Source organism: Mauremys reevesii, linkage group 3, assembly GCF_016161935.1.
Source record: "Mauremys reevesii isolate NIE-2019 linkage group 3, ASM1616193v1, whole genome shotgun sequence".
Lineage (NCBI taxonomy): Eukaryota > Metazoa > Chordata > Testudines > Geoemydidae > Mauremys > Mauremys reevesii.
The window spans coordinates 62,404,104-62,417,248 of record NC_052625.1 but is presented as its reverse complement, the minus strand read 5'-3'; the positions used below and the strand labels follow the sequence as shown (position 1 = coordinate 62,417,248).

The 13,145-nt window shown below is 39.8% G+C and overlaps 1 protein-coding gene across 3 annotated transcripts in view; it reads right to left on the bottom strand.

The window, feature by feature from the left end:
* BTBD9 (BTB domain containing 9) overlaps nt 1-13,145 on the bottom strand; it is a 280,634-nt gene that overhangs the window by 192,410 nt on the left and 75,079 nt on the right. The gene's annotated exons all lie outside the window — the stretch shown is intronic.

Genomic DNA, 13,145 nt, shown 5'->3' with positions numbered 1-13,145 from the left:
TGTCTTTGGAAGGCTCATGATGCACTGAGCACTGTTGTTATAGTGATATTATAGTAATTGTTACAATAATGTTATAGTAATGTTATAGGTTATAATTTCATGTATGTAGTTATGAGGCCAAAAACATAACCTTGTGGCTTAAAATAAGCCCAGGCAAAAACTCTCCAAGAGCAGAGAGGTAGTTCACCCCTCATCAGGGCTGATATGGGACAAACCCATCCCAGCCTCACAGGAACAAAAGACGCGAGCCTAGGCAGCAACAAAAAAATCTGTTAAGACTCTCGAAGACTCTGTTAAGACCCCCCTTCCTTTGGTCATTTTGGAACTGTGATGAGGTAATGCTCACCAGACTCTGAAGGGGGGAAGCAAAGCCAAGAGGGTAGAAAGGAGGTGATAAAATGGAAAGACATTTGCCATGCTCTCTCCCTCTTCCACCTACATCTACAGACACCACCACCACAACCACTAAGCAACTGTAGCGTTGATCAAAGGGGAGAGCCTGGCTGAAGAGCAACCAGACACCTATGGTGAGAAGCATGTAAGTTTGTAAGGGCACTGAAAGTGTTAAGATCAGCTTAGAATGTGTTTTGCTTTTATTTCATTTGACAAAATCTGACTTGTTATGCTTTGAGTTATAATCACTTAAAATCTATCTTTATAGTTAATAAATCTGTTTGTTTATTCTACCTGAAGCAGTGCATTTGGTTTGAAGCATGACAGAGACTCTCTTTGGGATAACAAGCCTGGTACATATCAATTTCTTTGTTAAATTGATGAACTCATATAAGCTTGCAGTGTCCAGCGGGCATAACTGGACACTGCAAGATGGAGGTTCCTAGGGTTGTGTCTGGGACAGGAGATATTGGCTAGCATCATTTGGCTTCAGGTAGCCGGGAGCAGCTTACATGCCAGAGGCTCTGCGTGAACAGCCCAGAAGTGGGGTTCTCACAGCAGATCAGGGTAAGGCTAGCTCCCAGAGTCAAGGATTGGAGTGACCTAGGAGATCACTGGTCCAGATAACAGCAAAGGGGAACACCACGGACAGATGTGGCCTATCTGCAGCTGCTAGTAGTGAATATTTCCCCAATGGCTAGTGATGGGACACTAGATGTAGAATGCTCTGAATTACCACAGAGAATTCTTTCCCAGGTGTCTGGCTGTTGGGTCTTCCTGAAATGCTCAGGATCCAACTCACCAGCGTATGTGAGGTTGGGAAGGAATTTCCCCCTGGATCAGATTGGCAGATACCCTGGGGGGATTTTCACCTTCCCCTTCAGCATGGGGCATGGGTCATTTGCAGATTTAAACTAGTGTAAATGGTAGATTCTCTGTATATCTTGTCTTTAAATCACGATTTTAGGGCTTCAGTAACTCACCCAGAGTTTATGAGTCTATTACAGTAGTGGGTGGGTAAGGTTTTGGGGCCTGCAATGTGCAGGTCATACTAGATGATCATGATGATCGCCTTCTGGGCTTGAAGTCTATGGAAAAAGGTGGAAAATCATAACAATGGTAATGTCTCTGGGTTAAAGAGTTATTAAAGAATTAAAAAGCCCTTTACCTGTGTTTTTCCTGATAGGGCTTCTCATATAACACTTAATGGAGGCAGTTAAAAGAACCTTTGATTTTGATATACTTTACGCACAAACCTCCATCTAGTGTGGAACATTAATTTCAATGTGCATGCTGGGATGATACTCTAACAGTTCTGTATGCCAAGGGCTGCTTTTAACAGCAAGCATATTTTTTCATGTGGGGCACTTAGTATAATGTTGAGAGGAAAACTTACATTTTTTCAATTTTATGGCAGACTCCATGCACACAGTTATCTGTTGGAGAGAGCTATTGGACACTTGTACATACAAGGGCCCCTTTTCTGTAGGCTATCCTTTAACTCAGTCCCTTCATCGTGAAACTTTTTCTCTAAGCCAGCTTTGAAACCATTGTCAATGCCTCCCTACAGACCAGGAGGGACAGGGTGTAAGTCTTTTTCATACCATAGTTGATATATAGCAGCCTGAAAAATGGTAGCCATGAAGTTGAACCCAGATCTCCTGCGTGACAGTGCAATATACTGTTGTTCTATATCATCAACTTTAGATATCCTTTCTTCTTCAGTAAACACTTCCATTATCAGTGGTCCTTTTTATTTTCCTTGATCTAGCTTTGATCTGTTTTAAAGTTCATGACTGGCAAGATGTCTTCAGCTACTGGTTTACAAAACCTTCTGTATCCATAATTCAGGAATTCTTTTCAGCCATAATTCGCTTTGGAATAAATTAATTGTCTACCAACAACTCTTTCCAGCATTTAAAAATCTCTTCTCATTTTTACAATAAGAAAACTTTGATATGTCAAGACACGAGGCCTTGGGACATGTGATGAAACAGAACTTTAAAAGTTCCATGGTAATAATTTTGTGCCTTTTATCTATATTTGTAACATAAATTACACAGGAACATAAACTAAATGAGGTACTTTCTCTCTCTAGGCTTCTGGTGTCCTGCAGTGTAACTGTTTCATTTAAAGAGCTGAAAAATCTATCATTGCATTTCAGAAAAGAAATCAAAATTGCAGATAGCACTAAATATGATGACCTAGTCATCTGATAGATTAAAGGTCAGAATAAAAAATAGTTAAATGCCAGTTATGATGTAAACTCATTTGTTGCACTATGGATTCTACTCTACTGGCTACACAATAATAAGGTACCTTTTCAAAGCATGTATGTTTTCAAATAACATAAAACACTTCAAACAACAACAACAAATAGGGCCGCCCGGGGGTCAGGGGGCAAGTGGGGCAATTTGCCCCAGGCCGTGGGTCCCACAGGGGCCCCCACGAGAATGCTCCAGCCCCGGCCCCGCCTTCCCCCATCCCCCGGCACCTCAGCGCGCCACGTCCAGGAGCAGCCGTGGACAGAGCTAACCCGGCGTGGCTCGGGCGGGGCCTGAGCTCCTCCCCACTCAGAGACGCATGATAAGGGGGTGGGGCTGCAAGATCCGGTCCTGCCGGAGCCATGCTGCTGCAGTGCTGTCCAGGGGCCATAACTATGCAATTATGATTAAGGCAGTAGTTCTCAAGCTATTAATCATTGTGAGCCGCATATGCAGCCCACAATCTGTTACCTGGGCCACAGGTTAGAATCACAGCACCCCTTCATACCTCCCCAGCCCCCACAGCTATGCCCAGCACCCCCAGCCCAGAGACCCCCTCCACAGAGTGGGACCAGGAGCGGAGCCCTGGTGGCGTGGCTGGATGGCAGGGACCCCGGAACCCATTGTGCAAAGTTGGGTGGCAGCCCCGACGCCAAACCCGACCCCGACCCCCACTGTGTGGGGCCAGGCAGCAGCCCTGACTCTGGATCTTGCTGTATGGGGCTGGGCAGCAGCCCTGACCTGATCCTGCCACCAACCCTGACTGCTGCTGTGTGGGGCCAGGTGGCAGCCCTGTCCCCGAACCCAGACCTTGGTGTGTGGGGCTGGGTGACAGCCCCGACCCCAGACTCTGCCGTGCAGCAGCCCTGACTCCAACCCTGCTGTGCAGGGCCGTGCGGCAGCTCCAATCCTGACCCTGTTGTGGGGGGCCAGCGACAGTCCTGACCCCGGGCCCTGCTGTGTGGCAACCCCGGCCCTGGACCCTGCCACCCTTTAGCATATAGCTGTTGCTACTTGGGCCTCATGTGGCCTGTGGGCCACAGGTTGAGAACCATTGAATTAAGGTAGAATAATGTTTATGGCCCAAATCCCTCAACCCCCATATTTTAGCTCTTATAGTATGCCTATATCAATAGTGGGAGTTTCCCTAGTTTTAAAAAAAATAATTTAAAATATCTTACATGAACACCAAAGAGACTGAAAGAGAATGTTACCATGCAATATTTCTAGTAATAGGATGATATGTAGTATCACCCTTAAATATTTTTTTCAAGCTTTAAACAGCAGATTCAATGAAGCACTGGGAAGTTGCCAGAGTGTCCCAGCCAGATAAACTGGATTTACAGCTGCTTTGCATTGACAGTGCTGTGAAAGGCAGCTGAAGCATCTGGCAAATGCGGCCCTTAATATTCATTTACTTATAGCTATAGATGGCTATGTTAACTGGCACAATGTGAAGAGAGAACCCAATCCCCAATATGTTTGTTCTTTATGGGTTTCCCCTGCACATCTGTCCCAGTTCCCCCACCACTGCCATCTCAATGCACAGTGGAGCCAAGGCAGTAGGACCACAGAGAGCCTTCCAAGCACTGATAGTAAAACTAGTATGTGGACATTGAAGCTTTAAACGGCAGAGCCAATTGGGCCAAGTAAAATACCAGTGAGTAGTCTTGATACATGTCCAATCTTCCTCATATGACTGATTCATTACAACCAATAGAAATGTTGCACACAAATTAATTGTACTGAAAGGGTGCGATGGTTGAATTACCTCTGATGTCACAATGGTCCCATTTAAGAGTTACCTGAACCAGTCTGTAGCCTATATTACCAAAGCAATTCAATACAACAATAATTAATAACTTAGTTTAATTACAACCAAATTTTTTCAAATATAGCCTATGTGTACAATTTCAATTAACATTAACTATATGGAAAGTTTTAAGACTCTGCCTTATTGTTTTAAGATCATTTGGACCAAAGAAAAGACTGACAGATGTTAAATTACTTAAAGGACAATTTTAACTAAATGATTACTTAGGGACTAACAAATATACTTGTTAATTCTCAGACAATTCATTCTGTACCCAGTGTAAGTGTTGTAAGTATGGGCAGGAATACAGTATTTTTCACACAAATAAGAGGTTGTATCACTGTTTTAAGTGCAAATTAGAGCTCAATCTTAAACGTGGAGTTGTGCTCAGTGCCTCTGTAATAAGAAATACAAAGTAACTTTCATTACCCAAAGTTTTGGGAGTGAAGCTCAACTCAAACGTCCCCCTACAGTCCGTTTATGCATTGAAGGCCTACTCGTATTAATTTATAGATCTTCTGCATTTCCCCTCGCCCCCCAAAAGGATGCATCCCACACTTTGGGAAATGCTGGACTAAACCATACTTATACAACATGATAGACAACAAAACAAAATAGCAGTGAAAACTTGCTGACTTACATAGGCTAGTTCAGAGCTAAATTAGCTTGAACATTAATTTCCTTATCCCCTGAACTGGAATACTGCAGGGGCACTGCTGGTTGAAAAGAAAACATATAGTAAATAGATGAATGCTGACTGAACTATTATAATACCAGACAGATAAGGGAACTTATCATGTAAAATGACTATGTCAATAAACATATACTACAGCATTATAATAATGAATGTAATATAATTAAATAATGAAAACAGACATTACAAAATACTACACAAATGTACTTAAAGCTGAAGAAAACATACACAATGTTATATTGTATTATTTAAGAACAGTATGTGAAGATACAACTAACGATTGTCTTGTAATTTTTTTAATGCATACATTCAGAGGGGCTTGAATGCTTGTACGTTCAAGCACAGCTTTGGTTTTTCAGGATGAACAATTAAACATAGAAACAATACTTAAATGCAATATTATCCCTTACCAAAAACTACCACCACCTGCTAGTTTTCCTGTCTTGTTACCACTTCAGTAGCTGTGTATCCTATATAATTTCAGTCCTGATTAAAACATAAAATGTCTTTAGGAAATGTTACGTCCTAATTTACCGCTTAATTTAGTCTTATCGGTCAAACACTGCTAACACTGCATCTCTTAAACAGAACAATCTTATCTATTATCACACACCAAAAACCACATTAAAAAGGAACCTTACACTTCTGACAGATGATAGTAAAAGCAAGGAAATTTACAGTTAAGGAAGAAATACATCATACATCCTCCCAAAACCTAATCACAATGGGTTGCCTTAAGAGAACCATTACGGTGATGTTCCCTTGTGCCTACATGTGGGAGGACATATGGCAAGTTTCACTCTTACCTTTGCTTTTGTTGTTTTCTCTCTTGATTCTACTTAGCATTCTTTTACCATAAGGGTAAAGAAACACAAAAGGTCATGCTGCAGTGCCCTGAACTCCTTGATGGGTGAGGGGGCTGCACCTTCATTGCTAAACAATGACCCCCTGCAGTAAATTAAAGAGTGACACTGATTGGCTCCAAAGGGAGTTTCAGTAAAGGAGAACTTGAAAAACAGACGATGGTTACCATCTGGGTTCTTGAGAGTAGGGCAAATGAGGAGTCCCTGAGAATTCTGATAGGGAGAGGAAAGACATTTGCTGGTATGGGTGAGGTCATACCAAAGGGTTTCAGCAAATGGGATAATAAAGCCATAGACCACAGATTAAAAACCTCATTTGGAAACTAATATGTAATTTTGAGATCAAAGATTGGCAGGAGAGGTTAGAGGATAGCAGGGAAAGAGCATATGTACTTGGACCTTTAAGAAGATTTCTGCTGGGGAGCAAGTTACTGTAAGTAATTTCTTTAAACTTACAAAAAGAAGTATTATTTTTACCTCCATGAAGGAGAGCATGCAGTTAGCCCACATTACAGGGTGAATAAAAATACAGGGTGAATAAAAATCAATTATTTTTTTTAAAATCGGATTTATTTGATAAAATGCTTTTTGAGGGAAAAAAACCTATCTAAAGATAGTTTTAATTAAGATATATCTTTGACCTATAATGGAATAGGGATTATAAATTCTAATTCTATAGAATGAAACAATATCTTCATGTAATTTTTAAAAAAAGTTTTGTAGATGAGATCCAATAGTTCATGGATTAGGGACCCAATCTTATGGGATTCCAGGGGCTTCTGTATAGATTATTTAGGTTAATTTTTCTATCTACCTAATGGGACTCAGTGCTCAGTCTAGAACAGAAGTGGACAAACTACAGTCCGCGGGCCACATCCGAACTGCGGGACCCTGGCCCCCGGCCCCTCCCCTGCAGCCTCAGCTCACTGCTCCGCCAGCACAATGCTCTGGGTGGCAGGGCTGTGAGCTCCTGGGGCAGCGCAGCTGCAGAGCCACGGCCTGTCCTGGTACTCTGGGCAGTGCCGCTGTAGCGCCGCCAGCCACCAGTGCTCCAGGCAGCACAGTAAGGGGCAGGGAGTGGTGGTGTTGAATAGAGGGCTGGGGAGTTCTGGGGGTGGTGGTCAGGGGGTAGGGGTGTGGATAGGGGCGGGGCAGTCAGAGGGCGGGAACAGGGGATTGAATGGGGGCAGGAGTCCCCAGGGGGCAGTCAGGAAGGAGAGGGGGACTCGGAGGGGGCAGCAGGGCAGTCAGGGCAGGGGTGGCAGGGGGCAGTCAAGGGACAGGGAGAAGTGGTGGCTGGATGGAGCAGGGGTCCCGGAGGGTAGTCAGGAATGAGAGGAGGGGTTGACTAGGGTGGCAGGGGGCAGTCGGGGGGGTGGTGTCTGGGGACAAGAAACAGGGGGGTTTGGATAGGAGGCGGGGGCTCTCCAGACAATTTCCGAAACCCGATATGGCCCTCAGGCCAAAAAGTTTGCCCACCCCTGGTCTAGAAGATACCATCAGAGATGCTTAGTTTTGCAGTTCTCAAACTGTGGATTTGTGTCTCCAGAAATAACAGGCTTGTTAACAGCAAAAATGTTTTTAAAAAAATAAATAATAAATAGAGGTGAGAAATAACAGACCTCAACCCTATTGTCCCTCTGCAAATTTGTGTACACATAGTCAGTACCTTACCTCTCTCTAAAAGTGCAAAGTTTCAAAAAGTTCGATGAATAGAAGATTGTTGTGGGCGGAATAGAGCTGGACAAGGAGAAGAAATCTGGAGATAAATGTGAGAAGGGAGGGACAGGCAGCAGAAACAAAAGTTAAACTGTTTGAGCAGCATATTCCAGAAGTCTTGAGATCTGAGTGTAGCCTTCATTGATTTGAGATCTACCATACCATTCTTTGACTACAAAGGAAAACCTATAATGGCAGCAAGCCGTAAAAGAGACCCAGGTTGGTAAACTTTTTTATTACATACTTCTTTCTTAAGGACTGCCTGTCTTCCTTCTGGACTATTCTTGAATTCTCATATTTGAGCCAAAAATATAGTTGTTACTCTATGGTACTATCATTTTAGATGCAGTTGTGATAAAAAAATAAATAGCTGAAATAGGCAGATCTTCCTTTTACAATTTCACTTTTAAACTAGAACTGTGTGTCAGTGAATGCAATGAGTAATACTAAATGATCAGTATGGTAATAGTATTTAAATAACTGCATTGACTTATTTTGGTTAGGAGAATCCATCCTCAATATACAGAATTCTGAAGACTATCCACCTTCAAGATCACCATCATTTTCTATAGTTTCAGAGTTATCTGCCCCTGACAGAGTTTCAGTCACATCATGTATGTCACATAGCCACAGTATATCACCTGTAGCAAAAAGGAAAAAAAATCTCCCTCATTCAGAAACACCACAGATAAGTTTGCGATAAGAACCAGCAGATTACAAAAGGAGGTAATTGATGAAAAAATGGCCAAGTTTGTTTATGCAACAAACTCTCCTTTCTGTATGATTGAGAACCCACACTTCATTAACATGGTTCAGTCATTAAGACCAGGATACAGTCCACCCAACAGAGCAGATGTCACAGACAAATTGCTGGATAAAGTATATGAAAGAAGTTGAGCAGTGTGCAAAAGGTCTAGATGGTAAAATTGTTAACCTGAGTCTTGATGGGTGGAGCAATGTTCACAATGATCCTGTTGTATGTGCTTGTGTGACAACAGAAGAAGGGAATGTCTTCCTTACAGAAACAATTGATACATCAGGAAATGCAAACACAGAAGAATACTTACAAGAAGTAGCAGTAAAAGCTGTCACCAACCATGAAAAAAAATTCAAATGTCTAGTACGCAGCTTGGACACAGACAATGCTGCAAATGTATCCAAGATGAGAAGAAATTTAGAAGAGAGTGAAGAGAATCCCAAGCTAATAACATATGTTGCAGTGCTCATTTGATGCACCTCCTAGCCAAAGACTTCAGTGTTCCAGAAATAAAGGCTAATGTTGCTGAAATTGTAAAATACTTCCGTAACAACCACTCTGCAGCAGCTGCTCTGAAAAAAGTGGGAGGAATCAAGCTAACTCTCCCACAAGATGTGCGATGAAACTTAGTAGTGGATTGTTTTCAGCACTATATCAAGAACCGGCCTAATCTGATGACAGTTTGTGAACAAAATTGTGAAAAAATAGATGGCACTGTCACAGCCAAAGTTCTCAACACTGAGCTTAAAAGAAATGTTGAACACATGCTCTGTACCCGGAGGCCTATTTCTGTAGCCTTGAACAAAATGCAGGGAAATAGCTGTTTTATTGCTGACGCTGTTGAAATCTGGAAGGAATTGAGTGAGATCTTAAAAAGATAAAGATGCAATAACAGACTTAAATTACAAATATTAAAAAAACATTACAAGGATTAAAGCATTAAAAAAATATTCTCAATACTCGGTACCAGGGTCAAACCTGAACTGCTGAAGAAAAGGAGTTGGCTGTGACATGGACATCCAGCAATCATCCCTCCATAATGCCAACTATAATAAACTTCAGAACTAAGGGTGAACCATTCAATAAATATATGTTTGCTGATGATGTTTTAAAGAAAGTCACACCAGTGAACTAGTGGAAGTCACTTAAGCACTTGGATTCAGAGACTGTTGAAGTGATAATCTCACTTTTAAACAGTAGTAGCTTCTTCTGCCGGTGTCGAAAGAATATTTTCTTCCTTTGGACTAATTCATTCCAAATTGACAAATCGTTTGGGACGTGAAAAACAGGAAAGCTTGTTTTTCTTTTCCAGATTACAAACCAACAGGAAAATGAAGGTGAAGATGACTGAGTTAGCTGCAGAAGCCAATATTTTAAGTTTCTTATGTTGACCTGGCTGACATAGTCAATTTAGGTTTTTTTTTTTTTTTAATATTTCATTTAACTATTTTAGTTAAAAGAATTTTAACAAAAACAAACCTGATTTTAAAAAACTTGAATGTTTAACTAAATTCAAAAATTCATATGCCTACTTTGTTAAAATATTATATGTTTGCTGTTGAAGAAAAAAAATCCTGAACACATAACGTTGTTGTTTTAGTTAAATAAAACAATTTACATGTCTGTCTAGTGATGTTTTCCTTCTAATACACCACGGCAAGAAAATCCTCCAAATATTAATGATTAACCTGTTGAATTGGAGATAGTTCACCTCCCAATGACTTCATAAATATCTAGTTCAATTACCTTTGGTAAATGAAATAACCAAACAATCATTCATTTTCTGATATTAAGGTTAATAACAACCTAAAATAATGCACTTTTATGTAGAAATCCATAATTAAATTGAGTCTCCCTGACTAGTGATTTAAATCAAATCCACCCTGCCACATTATAATTAATGGTCCCACACAAATAAGCATCTTAAAGATGCAACATTCCTATTAGCTAAGGACTCATCTACAAATATGACATCTGTCAAAAATGAAATTTTTAATACTATAGTTATGATCTCCTGAAAATAGGATATTGTAATAGGAAGTGCTGACACAACGTTAACTTACTGCATTTCAAATACCAACACAGTGATCTTAGCTGGCTTCTCTATCGCTTGTTTTATTTCACAGGGTAAATTCAGACATTTGAAAATACACAGTAAACTGCATTTGTACACCTTTTTTATCTGGAATCTGTAACATATACAGCAGCAGTGTTGATGAGGTCTCTAGGCTCTAATGCTGAAGTTACACATTTTGTGACTGAAGAGGACAAATAAAGAACCACCATTGTTGGATAAGGCAACACTTTATTCCCCTTATTTGGTAATTACGCTAATTTTGATATTTCAGTCAACATAGCATTTACTTCTGCTCCACAGAAGGCGCACACAGATCAAAAATGTCTACAATACTGCTTTGCAGAACTAAAATTTAGCAAGAAGGGAGGAGGGGAATCTGCAGTTAATCAACCTCTTCCTTAAATGGCACCTGACAGTCCACCAAAACAGAATTAGTTAGCAACATAGCAAGGCCTTGGAAAAGTGAAGGGGGAAGGAAGAGAATAATTTATTCAATCAGAAAAATCTTATTTTAAAAAAAAAAATCTTCAAAACATGTTTAACTTCAAACTTTTTACCCAAATAACCTCTCATTAAGAATGAACACAGAACTAAACCACTGAGATTGGCTATAGTGTTTTAAGTTTAATTAACCACATTACTTAATGCTAAAAACAATGTTAACAGTGTATTATTGTGACCTAGTTAAATAAAGGATTATACACATTTCAGTAAATTATACAACATTTAAGTAACTTGCAATGAAGCCATTACTGTCATTCAAATAAGTTTCCACAGTTAAAGGCTGCATGTTATGTATGAACTGATTTGGCATTACAAGAATATAAATCCTTTATCTGCTTAGTGAGAACATGGAATGAAGAGAGAATTTCAGTTCTTGAGTGAGAAGAGGTTTGCAGTTGCACAGCACACTCCAGTGGCCAAAGGTATTCAAAATAACTAAGATCTCTGAAGTAAAATTAATAATTTGTTCACATTCAGACTGTGAAAATATTTTATTATTTCTATTAAAGTAGTACCCCAAATGTGCTAGGTGCTTTTCAAACAGACAGGAAGATACCCGCCCCTGCAATACAACTTTTCTAACCATTTGAATACCAAATTCTCAACATCAGCTTTTGTTTTTCTTGGTGAAGGTTTACTAATTTTTTAAAATACATTTTAAACCATTTTTGCTATTTTCTACCAGGGTGAGTACAGCTTCTTTTCAAACTCAGCATAAATGGCATTTTGTGTTGTTATTAGAGTTCACAATCCTTTTCTTCATCAAGCACATGTATAAGAACCTCACTGATCCACTTGAAGACAGCCAAGATTATGAAATGGTATGTTTCCTTCTGACACCCAAACAGAGCACTATGAATGAGGCTAGAGGCTATGAATAAGGAATTGGACACAAATAGGTAACCAGCTTCTGCCTTGTAATATGATACATGATATTCTGTATGTATATAAATATATAAAATAGTTATTTCCACTAATCTGCTTGAAAATGCTTTGAGCCATGGAAAGAAGTTTAATTATAAAACAAATGAAATTTGTTTTAAAGATTATAATTTTTCTTTATTAAAATAATCATGCTATTGCTGCTGTACACACATGATACACAAAAATTGTTTGCCTCATTTGGGAACAGAGAGATATGACACTGGAAGGAAAATAAAGTGCATTTTCTGATTTCTACAAGAGTCCAATAGAGGTATCTATTTATCTTCAAATAAAGCCTTGCCTTTAAAAAAAAAAAAAAGGAACATAGTTTTTCAACAGATGTGCCTCATCTCTGTCATGAAGCTTCCCCATTAAAGATGAGGGCCATACTGATAAAACCCCACATGCAGTTTTTAAATGCAAGACCAAACCTCAGTGGCACAATTATGAAATAAATTAAGTCTTGTTTATTTCAGTCTTTAATTCTACTGCTCTTGAAAATAACTCTAATATACCTATACAAAACAGAACACACATCACCAGTCTATTATATTCTGTGCTAACTCATTAAATAATGACCCAAACCTGTTAATTTGATTAAAGTGTATGGGTCAAAAGTTCTCATTTATGGTATAATTTTTAGTTCAACACTGCAAAACTGTATGTGGCTGAACGAAGCAACTTTTCTGATGGGAAAACAAAATATTAGTTTTTATTATGATCATAGTGTAAGAGGGGGGAAGTAGATTTTATACCTGGGCGGGGAGGAGTTGCAAGCACTTTGGAGGACAGGATTAGAATTGAAAATGATCTTGACAAATTGGAGAATTGGTCTGAAATCAACAAAATGAAATTCAATAACAAAGTTTAAAGTACTTCACTTAGGAAGGCAAAATCAAATGCACAACTACAAAATGGGGAATAACTGGCTAGATGGTAGTACTGCTAAAAAACATCTGTGAATTATAGTGGATCACAAACTGAATACGAGTCAACAATGTGATCCAGCTGCAAGGAAGGCTAGTATCATTCTGGGGTGTATTAACAGGATTGTCATATGTAGGACATGAGAGGTAATGGTCCCGCTCTACTAGGCACTGGTAAGGCCTCAGCTGGAGTACTGTGTCCAATGCTGGG